The following is an 11,013-nucleotide window of genomic DNA, read 5'->3' on the forward strand; positions in this document are numbered from 1 at the left end:
TGACTGGTATCATATACCCCTGTACATTTTCATACTAGGTTGACTCATAAACAAAGAGAGCTCCAAATTGCCTCTCTTGAGCACTCTTCAACTCATCAATACTTATATCTGTAGAAACACAACCCTAAAACGATGCAAAAGATAATGGAAAAACAAAACAAACAATGCACACGGATTTTACAAGATTCGGCAAGGTTGCCTACATCCCTGGTGAGATGAGATCCTGCTTCACTATTAATAGAGAATAGGGTTACAGCGCTCTTCCTCACACCTCTCCGTATTGCTTGCATTACCGAAAAAGAAACCCTCGCTACAAATATATAGCGAAAAAAAACCCTAATCGGGATTAAACTACAATTGCCCTCAACGGCCCGCTAACCGGCTAGCGGGACCGCCATCCTGCCTGTCTAGGTGCTGCACCAGTACTCCCTGGATTAAACTGTGACGGAATACAAGACATCATACACCAACAATCTCCACCTTGGTTTGAATTCTGTCGAGCCTCCTGTAAAGATAACTTGTAGACGTCTTCATCATTTTACCTCGTTAGAAGTACAAACCCGCACCTGTTTGGTGCGTCCCTCATCTTCAACAATGAGTAATATTAATCAAGTCCAAACAGGACTCGAACTTCTCTATAGTAACTGGCTTTGTAAACATATCTGCAGGATTTAGATCTGTATGAATTTTTCTCAAGTGAATACTGCCTTCTGACACAAGCTCCCTAATCTTGTGAAATCTCACATCAATATGCTTTGTCCTTGCATGAAACACCTGATTCTTTGCAAGATGTATGGCACTCTAACTGTCACAATGTAACATTGTACCTCCTTGCTCCAGCCCCAACTCACGAACTAGTCCAGCCAACCAGACTCCTTCCTTGGCAGCCTCAACTGCTGCCATGTACTCTGCCTCTGTAGTGGACAATGCAATTGTAGACTAAAGCATCACCCTCCATGATATAGGTCCACCAGCCAATGTAAACACATACCCTGTAGTAGACCTCCTCTTGTCTAAATCACTAGCATAGTCAGAATCAACATAACCTGCCAATTCTGTAGAGCTTCCCTTGCCACTGAACATAATACCTATATCTTTAGTCTTACTCAAATATCTGAAGATCCACTTAATTGCATTCCAATGCTCCTTCCCTGGATTACTCATGTATTTGCTAACAACACTGACTGCATGAGACAGATTTAGCCTACTACAAACCATAGCATACATGAGACTCCCAACTGCGCTAGCATAAGGGACTTGAGACATCTGCTCCACCTCCTCATGTGTTGTAGGGCATTCCCTTTCAGATAACTTGAAGTGGCCAGCTAGCGGAGTGCTAACCGGCTTAGCCTTTTTCCATATTGAAACGCTCTAGCACCTTTTCAATATACTTCTTCTGAGTTACCCAAAGTTTACCTGCATTTCTATCTCTAAGGATTTTCATGCCAAGGATCTTCTTAGCGGCACCAAGATCCTTCATCTCAAATTCAGCACTCTACAAAAACTTCAAAGAGACTATATCATGTTTGTTCTTTGTAGCAATGAGCATGTCATCAACATAAAACATCAACAAAATAATGGAATTATCACTTGACACTTTATAATAAACACAACTATCATACTCACTTCTTGTGTAGCCAATCTTCATCATGTGGGAATCAAAGCGCATGTACCACTGCCTAGGAGATTGCTTAAGGCCATAAAGCGACCTCTTAAGCAGACAAACATGGTCTTCCTTTCCCTGCACCTTGAAACCTTGAGGCTGCTCCATGTAAATCTATTCTTCCAAGTCACCATGAAGAAATGCAGTTTTCACATCAAGTTGTTCAAGCTCTAAATCATACATGGCCACCAAAGCAAGTAGTACCCTGATCAAAGTGTGTTTCACCACCGGAGAAAATGTTTCATTGTAGTCTATCCCCTCCTTCTGTGCATAGCCCTTGGCTACAAGTCTGGCCTTATACCTTTCACCTTCCTTCTCAGATGCTGCCTCTTTCTTACGAAAGACCCATTTACACCCAATGATTTTTCTTCTCTTGGGTTTTTCCACAATCTCCCAAGTCTTGTTCTTCTGTAGAGATTCCATTTCCTCCATCATAGCTATCATCTATTTATCATGCTGTGCATCACTCAAAGCATCATGGTAGGAAGATGGATCACCTGTACCTACAGTGAGGGCATAGGTAACCATGTCCTCAAACCCGTATCTCGTAGGTGCTTTGTGAGTACGCTTCCCTTTACCCTTTACCACAGTATAGGGAACTTCTATTGCTTCCTGTTGTCCTGGTAAGTCACTTGATGACTTATTCTCTCTTATTGTTTCTAACTCACCTAACTCCACCTGCATAGTAGAACCTTCTTTATTTTCATCAACTGCTTGTGAATTGTAATTTGACTTCACTATATGAGACTCATCAAACACAACGTCTCTGCTAACCACAACTTTCTGTGAACTTGGATCCCATAACTTGAATCTCTTTACACCTTTCTTAAAACCAAGAAAGATACATTGCTTAGACTTTGAGTCTAACTTGGAACGTTGCTCACTCTCAACATGCGCATAGGCTGGACAACCAAATATTTTTAGAATAAAATAATCTACTGGTTTTCTTGTCCATACCTCTTCAGGAATTTTACAATCAATCGCCTTTGATGGAGACCTATTGATGAGGAAACATGCCATGTTCACTGCTTCTGCCCAAAATCTCTTGCTCAACCCTGCATTTAGCCTCATACTCCGAGCCCTTTCTAGAAGTGTTTTGTTCATCCTTTCAGCTACACCATTTTGCTGTGGTGTCTTTGGAACCGTGAAGTGACGTGTAATCCCTTCAGCTTTGCACAATTCTAGAAATGGCTTGTATGTGTACTCTCCTCCATTATCTGTTCTCAAGTATTTAATTTTCTTTCCTGTCTTCCTTTCTACCTCAGCCTTCCATTCCTTAAATTTAGTGAACACCTCACTTTTATGCTTCATGAAGTAGATCCAGACTTTCCTTGAGTAATCATCAACAAAGGTCACGAAGTATTCTGCCCCACCTTTAGATTTTGTTGTTGAAGGACCCCATACATCGCTGTGTACATAATCAAGCACCCCTTTACTCTTATGTTTTGCAGTTTTGAAACTAACCTTGCACTGTTTTCCGAACACACAATACTTGCAGAAGTTCAGTTTACAAGTTTTTACTCCCTTCAACATTTTCCTTTTATGAAGCTCCATCAATCCTCTTTCTCCCATATGCCCTAACCGCATATGCCACAGATAGGTATCATCTGTATCAAATACTGCATCTGTAGTCACAGATGCTCCACCTATAACTGTGCTCCCTATGAGTCTATATAGGTTTCCTATCAGTTGTCCCTTCATGACAATCATTACACCCTTAATAACTTTGAGAACTCCACCTTCTGCTATGTACTTGCAGCCATTTGAGTCAAGTGCCCCCAAAGATATTAAGTTTTTCCTTAATTCTAGTACATGTCTCACATCTGCTAAGATTCTTACTATCCCATCAAACATCTTGATTTTGATAGTGCCTATCCCAATGGTCTTGCATACAGCATCATTCCCCATTAGGACAGACCCACCATTATATGGTTGATATCTATCAAACCAATCCTTATGTGGACACATGTGATATGAACATCCAGAATCTAAAATCCAAGAATCAGAAGGTTGATTCTTACCTGATGATATAGAGAGTACATCTCCATCATCTCCATCTGAACTGTCAGCCACGCTAGCTTCCTCAGATGTCTTATCTACACCTTTCTTCTTTAAGTCCGCCTTCCTCTTCAAGCACTCTCTCTTCAGATGACCTTCCTTCTTGCAATAGTAACAAGAGACCTTTGTCTTTGCCCCTTTTGATTTCGATCGACTCTTCCCAAATCCCTTCTGATTTGATCTCCCTCTTTCCTGCTCCTTGTCACCTCCGAAAAAACCTTCTCCTTGAGATTTCGTACTACTGGCCTTCTTCCTTGTATCATTGGACATGAGGGCAGCTGCGACTTCATCCATCTCAAGGGTCTCCTTCCCGTACAAGAGAGTCGTTACTAGGTGATCATATGATTCTGGGAGCGACGACAGCAATAGTAATGCCTTGTCTTCATCCTCGATCTTAACCTCCAGGTTTGCAAGTTTACTTACGATCTGATTGAACATGTTAAGATGCTCTAATATATCCGTACCTTCCTCCATCTGTAGAGAATACAATTGCTTCTTCACGAACAACTTGTTCGTTAAGGACTTCGTCATGTAGATGCTTTCAAGTTTCGCCCATAACTGCGGTGCAGATTCGATACCCACAACATATTGTAGGGCATCATCAGAAAGATTTAATCGAATAGCACTTACCGCCTTTTCCTCCATCTCTTCCCAATCTTCGTCAGTAATTTTTGCAGGTTTCTTCGACTTCCCCAACAACGTTTTTGCCAAACCCTGTTGTATCAGAAGATCCTTCGTCCTTTGACGCCAGAGAGTGAAATTGTTCTTCCCATTAAACCTCTCGATATCATACTTGACATTTGATCTCTTCCCTGCCATCGTGATAGTAAACCCTAGAAAACGGAAACCTAGAGCTCTAATACCAATTTGTAGAAACGCAACCCTAAAACGATGCAGAAGATAATGGAAAAACAAAATAATCAATGCACATGGATTTTATGAGGTTCGGCAAGGTTGCCTACGTCCCCGGTGAGATGAGATCCTGTTTCACTATCAATAGAGAATAGGGTTACAACGCTCGTCCTCACACCTCTCAGTATTGCTTGCATTACAGAGAAAGAAACCCTCGCTACAAATATATAGCGAAAAAACCCTAATCCAGAAAGTACACAATTGCCCTCAAATAAAAAATTTGAGCAGGGGGCCTCCTGCCCCCTTGCAACCCCCACGGCCCGCTAACCGGCTAGCGGGACCTCCGTCTTGCCTATCTAGGTGCTACACTAGTACTCCCTAGATTAAACTACGATGGAATACAAGACATCATACACCAACAGGCCCAGCATACAGGGTAGCGAATGACACCTACGTTACGTAACACTATACCCATAGGTGATGAGACTTAGTAAAGGACTAGGAAAATTTGTATAGTTAAATAAATGGATTCATGAGCATCATCTTTATATGTGGAGCATGCATTGCATATGGATGTGTGTGTTTTGTCTACCCCACCCCTCACTGAGCATTACCAGTGCTCACCCCCGTTTTTCCTTTGATCTATAGATGAGGAGAGCAGTCACCTATAGGCTACTAGTAGTGAGCATGATGCTATGGTTATGGATCAGTTGGCATGTACTCCGGATTTTGATGATTTCAGTCATGGACCTGATTGCGAGTGCGATGATTGTGTTTATGGTGGACAATTTTCTTGAGATATGATATTATGATCATTTTTTTTTTTTTTTTTTTTTTTTTTTTTTTTTTTTGTTGTATATATGAGGATGGATGTAGAGACCAGTTTTTTATGGTTTGAAAGGTGGAAGAATTCTTTTTGTGTATATATATTTTGATATTAGGATTATTGTAATATAATGGATTACTGTAAGTAAATTCTAAAAGTTTTGTACATATATTATCAGGTACCACATAGATGCACTGGGTGAGTATTAACCTTACTTGATTTTATACTATCTGCTGCAAATTGTTCTGATTCAATTATCTATATTATGTGGATGTGGTGTTGTGGACTCTCCTAAAGTAGGATTCTGGGGTAAGCAGCCTCACTGGGTACGGTAAGGTATCCAGTGCCGGCATGCTTGTGCCAATATGAAGGGTATGGTATGGTATGGTATGGTATGGTATGGTATGGTATGGCATGACATATGTACTCAAACTTGAGTGAACTACAAGCTTCTTTACTTAATGAATTGCCTGGGTGATGACTAGTCAATTGCCTCCACTACTTTTATTGACTACATTAATGCAAGGTCAGTAAATATATACAGTGCACTGGACTAGACTATGATCAATAGAGATGGGACTGAGTTTCATGTCTCAACACGAAGTGCTAGAAATGCAACCCCCATCATCGGACGTGGCTCAATATTTCATTGATCAATCACCAATTTCCCTTTATTTATGAGTCCGTCTGAACGACACCAGTTTACGTGTCAAATGAAGTAGTAACCTGATTTCCATTCACCCCTTGTTAAAGGAATGCAAGTACCTGAAACAAGAGACATAATTGATATTGGAACCTACCATTTGAAATCCAGCCCAAAGGGTCCCTTGCCCCAAAATGAGGGTTAAAAACGTAAGCTCACACTCTCTCCAGTGTGAAGACGTTGGGAGCTGATCAAATGTAAAGATGTTTCATTCAAGGTTCTAAAACTCATTTCGTTTCACTATTTTGGTCGATCCAAAACCTACTGAAATACCAAAATTTCAGCGAAATTTCATCAAAATACCAAAATTTCGGTGAAATTTCACCTAATAGTGTTTTTCCCATGTGTTTCATTTGGCCACTTTGGGGGGCATATGGCCAAATGACCGAAATTAGAAAAATGAGCAAAAGAAAATGACTGAAATTTCAATGAAATAGTGCATTTTTTGGACTGAAATTTCAGTGAAACAATGTTGATTCTAGGTTTCGCCCCCTGTTTCGTTTCGGACATTTTAAATTTAGCGAAATTTCGGCAAGTTTTTGAACTGTGGTTTCATTCAACTAAACTCAGTCTTATCCCAACTAAATGGGGTCAGTTACATAGATCCTTTTTTTTTTCAATTAGCTCCATTCAAAGTCATACTTTTTATAAGTCCTAAGCTATCCATGTCTTTCCTCAACGCTTCTCCTAGAGTCATTTAGGCCTACCCTTGGCTCTCTTGGCCTCTTTAATCTGTAACAACTCTCCCTTTCAAACTGGAACATTCAAAGGCCTCCATTGCACATATCCATGCACCTTAAGCGAATTTTTCGCAACTTATGTTTAAGAGCTACTCTTGAATTAGCACTAATTTGTTCGTTACTTATTTTATCTTTCTCGTTTTACCATTGTGGTTCCGATTTATAAAATGAAGGAGATATTCAAAGCTATAATAATGATGAGTCATACTATGAAATTATGGGAGAGAGTGATTGAAACCCCCTAAGACAAGAAATTAATACAGTGAAGATAGTCCAATCAGACTAATCAGGCCCCGAAAAACTTTATTTTAACCCATGGTTGGGTTTTGTAAGCCCATATTCAGGGTCTTAATTCTGAAAACGGTTTTACTTTTAGTAGTTTGTCTAGTTAAAGTCTTCTTTATTTGTTTGTTATCAAGTGTTTTAGTTAGGCTGGTATAGGTCTCTTAGAGTTCGGCCTTACTTCAGTCTCTTTCTTTTATTATATCGATTACCTAGTTAGTTTAAGTTACCTTCTCAGTTCAGGATTGGTGTAGGCCTTTCCTTTTTTTGAGTTTGAGTCTTCTATATAAGTCTATAAAGGGCTACAGCCTTGTACACGATTTTGAGTAACCAATTTGTCCTGTTGCTTTTGGTACTGCTGTGATTCAGTCCAGCCCTATTTGTGGTGATTCAGTAGGTTGATTGCTGATGATTCCAATCCAAGATTTGGTGGTGATTGCAAAGTCATATCCTCCTTTCTTATCTTCTCTATTTTCTGGGTTTATCTTCAATTCACAACTTAGTTTCTTCCTGTGCATATTATTCTGGTTTCTAATTGTTTTCTTCTTGTGCATATTATTATTGTGTCAATCCAAGATTTGGTGGTGTTCATTCTTATGTATCCTTTAATTTCCCCATCAGAATCTGCTGAAACTTGACTGAGAAATTCCTCTAATCTGGAATACCCTTTGACCAGCCTTTGGTTTGTTTCTCCCATTCTCGTCCTGCAGCGATATGTTGTGAGTTTCCTTAATAGGATTTGACCAGATCTCAGATCTGACAGCTGGAATATGTACTTATGGGTGCCGCAAGGGGCATTCCTGGGATTTCCCCCTCTAACCGACTCTATTAATGAGAGTTGGCCAAAGGACGTGGCGAACATGTAATTTTGCTTCCTTTATTTTGTGCTCCTCTATTATAAATAAAGGCTTGACTGACCTCTTTGGTCATTCAAGCATTCTACCCTAGTTTTGCTGTTAACATGGTATCAAAGCCAAATTTTCTGATCTAGGTTTTCAGCCTCCCTTTTCTCTCCCTCCCTATATCGCAAGCCTCCATCTTCTCTCACCCTCCACCTTCTTCTCTTCCTTTGTCTTCCCAATTCCTCACAGGGCAGCACTAATGAGGTGATTCATATGAATGTAGTTGTTGTCCTACACATTACCTCAATGTTATAAACCTTAAAACCATGCAAGAATTGATTAGGGTTTCTTCCCATCTATACGATTTTTATTTTTCCCTTCTTGGAGTTGATTCTTCCTACTTTTAAGAACAAATGTCCACCCATTAAAGATCAAGTACAGCAATTGGAAGGACTCACCATTGCTTGCAAGATTGAAAACCTGCGATTTTCCAAAAATCAAGGCCTGATGGGCAAAGTCACAATGAGTACATGCCTTTTGGTGCTAGCTAAGTGAAATTAGAGGGAACTAACTACGTCATCTGGTCCAAATCTACCTACCTTACTATTGCTGGCAGAGGACTTACTGGAAATATTACTGGCAAAAGTAAAAAAAACCCTTTGAAGAGCGTTCCCCTCAGGATCGATGGACCACCAATGACTCTCTAGTAATGTCTTTTTTGCTCAAATCTATCCATCAGTCCATTACTAGAGGTTTTTTGTTATTAGATATTGCTTCTCAGATCTGGTCCACTGCCAAGGAAACCTATGGGTAACTAGGGAATGATACCCAGGTGTATAACCTTCGTAAGAAAGCTCGTACCACTACTCAGCGGGAACTCTCTGTGTCAAAATATTATGCTGAACTTTGAAGGCTGTGGTATGACCGTATGAGTTTGATCACTTTGCATATTATCTACCTACAAGTGCTTCAAACATTATTGCCTATAGCAAGCATGTGGACAAAATCAAGGTGTACGATTTCTTGGCTGGTTTGAATGTTGATTATGATTAAATTCGTGTCCAAGTTAGCAGATCTCCCTTCCCTACTCTAGAACAATCTTTTGCCCAGGTTCATACAGAGGAGTGCCATCGTACTACCATGCTCTGTCTTCCTACTACTGAAAAATCAGCCCTACAAATTAGTTCCACTACTACTTTTGATGGGGCATCTCACATTGGTGATATCACCAATGAAATTGTTAAAAATGAACATTGCAACAAGATATCCATACCAAGGCAACATGTTGGAAATTCCATGGTAAACCAGCTAAATTGAGGCAAAGTGTGCTCGCGGTCAATCCAAAACCAAAGCCAATCAGGCTGAAATTGTTGACACACCACCTACAACTGATAAAGGCCTCTCCCAGGAGGAACTCTAGGCTTTCAAGCGTATGATAAGGCCTCTAATTCATCAGCTCCTGTCAATTCAGCCACTCCTTTAGGTTCCAACTTTGCTTATTCAGGTATTTTTGGTGGTCACTGTGCATCGGTAGTTTCCAGTCCCTATATCATTGACTCTGGTGCCACTGATAACATGACTAGTTCTACCAATTTGTTTCACCATTATTCTCTCACTTCAAGCAGAAATAAAGTTTAGGTAGCAAATGGTTCCCTATCCTCTGTCTCTAGAAAGGGTTCTATTTAATGTTCTTACTCTATTACTTTATCTTCAGCCTTACATATCCCAAATTTTACATCTAACCTTGCTATACATTAGTAGTCTTACAAGGGACTTAAATTGTCACTGGAATCTCCAACCTTGCTATTCATTTATTTAAAAAATAAAACATCCTAAGTTCCTTGTCAAAGGTGAAGAAGCTTACTAGAATGTGCGCAGGAACTTTATTAGTTAATGAATTATATGTGGGGAAATGGTGGGGAAGGCTTTCATTGTAATTCAAAAGTGGATTACATTATGCTAATACATTTTATGCAGTAATTGAGAGTTAATTGACATGCTAAAAACAGGAATCCTTTCAACACTAATTTGAGTGGAACAATTTGAACCTAAGAAACCCACAGGCAAAACAACTAGCAAGTGAAGCAAACTAATTTATGACCACTGAAACTGTAAACCTACATAATCCTCAAATAAGGTAAAAGCTTCTCACTTTTTTGCTCACTTATCTCATAAGCCATCCTGCTAGCTGCCAATTCACCTACTTAATCTTCAAGTAGAAAAATGGATGCATCTTCCTGAAAAAAATGCAATATAGGAATAATAAATTCAGATAATAATATTTATGAAGAAAAATTAATAGTAAATTAAAAAATGGATATCGAAAGGGGAAAGTATCATATTTGTTTAGCTTCCACTACCCAGGACAAGAGATAGGTCAATTGGTTATCACAAATAAATATTCAAATTCTCAAAATTGAAACTTTGATTTGATTTATTCCATCAATAATTATCTCATTCATGATAGATCTTGTTTAAATCGGCAGCTACCCAGGCTCATCTATACCAAAAATATATAAACCCCAACTCTTAGAGCATAGTCTACATAGCCAACAAATCAGGGGAAAACAAACAAGAAATCACAAACCCCAAATGGAAGAATAAATCAAACTCCAAAACAGAAAGTGGGGGAGGGTGGTTGGGAAAAAGTTAGGATATAAAGAATCGGCTTCATACCTCCACCAATTGAGGAGAGAAGTTCGTGTCTTATATTTCTCAAGATTTTCGGATATCAGAATGCAGCGGATAAGGGATTTTCAGCATATGTAGAGTTTCCCCAACAGCTTATTACGATTCAAGACCTGCTTTAGTATATCTAACCCAGAATTAGGGCTGTCAATACCTAGACCGAACCGGTAAAACCGCCCCGGACCAAGCCGATTGAACCTGGACCAAACCAAATCGAAACCTTATTGGGCCAGTTTCGGTTTGGCATACTGTAACCCCAATAACAAACTGAACCGCATCGGAAACCGATTGAACCCAAAACCAAACCGAAACCTATTCAAAAACAGGATCGAAACTGAAAACAGCCCAACAATCACCAA

The 11,013-nt window shown here is 39.6% G+C and overlaps 1 long non-coding RNA gene across 1 annotated transcript; it reads right to left on the minus strand.

Annotated features, from left to right (window-relative positions):
* Positions 1-10,125: 10,125 nt before the first annotated feature.
* LOC122063995 lies at positions 10,126-10,760 on the minus strand. Its single transcript, XR_006135536.1, has 2 exons — positions 10,643-10,760; positions 10,126-10,203 (listed from the first exon to the last, which is right to left on the minus strand). It is a non-coding gene; the product is annotated as an uncharacterized LOC122063995 (long non-coding RNA).
* Positions 10,761-11,013: the final 253 nt, after the last annotated feature.

The sequence above is a fragment of the Macadamia integrifolia genome, unplaced genomic scaffold, assembly GCF_013358625.1.
Source record: "Macadamia integrifolia cultivar HAES 741 unplaced genomic scaffold, SCU_Mint_v3 scaffold1509, whole genome shotgun sequence".
In the NCBI taxonomy this organism is placed as follows: domain Eukaryota; kingdom Viridiplantae; phylum Streptophyta; class Magnoliopsida; order Proteales; family Proteaceae; genus Macadamia; species Macadamia integrifolia.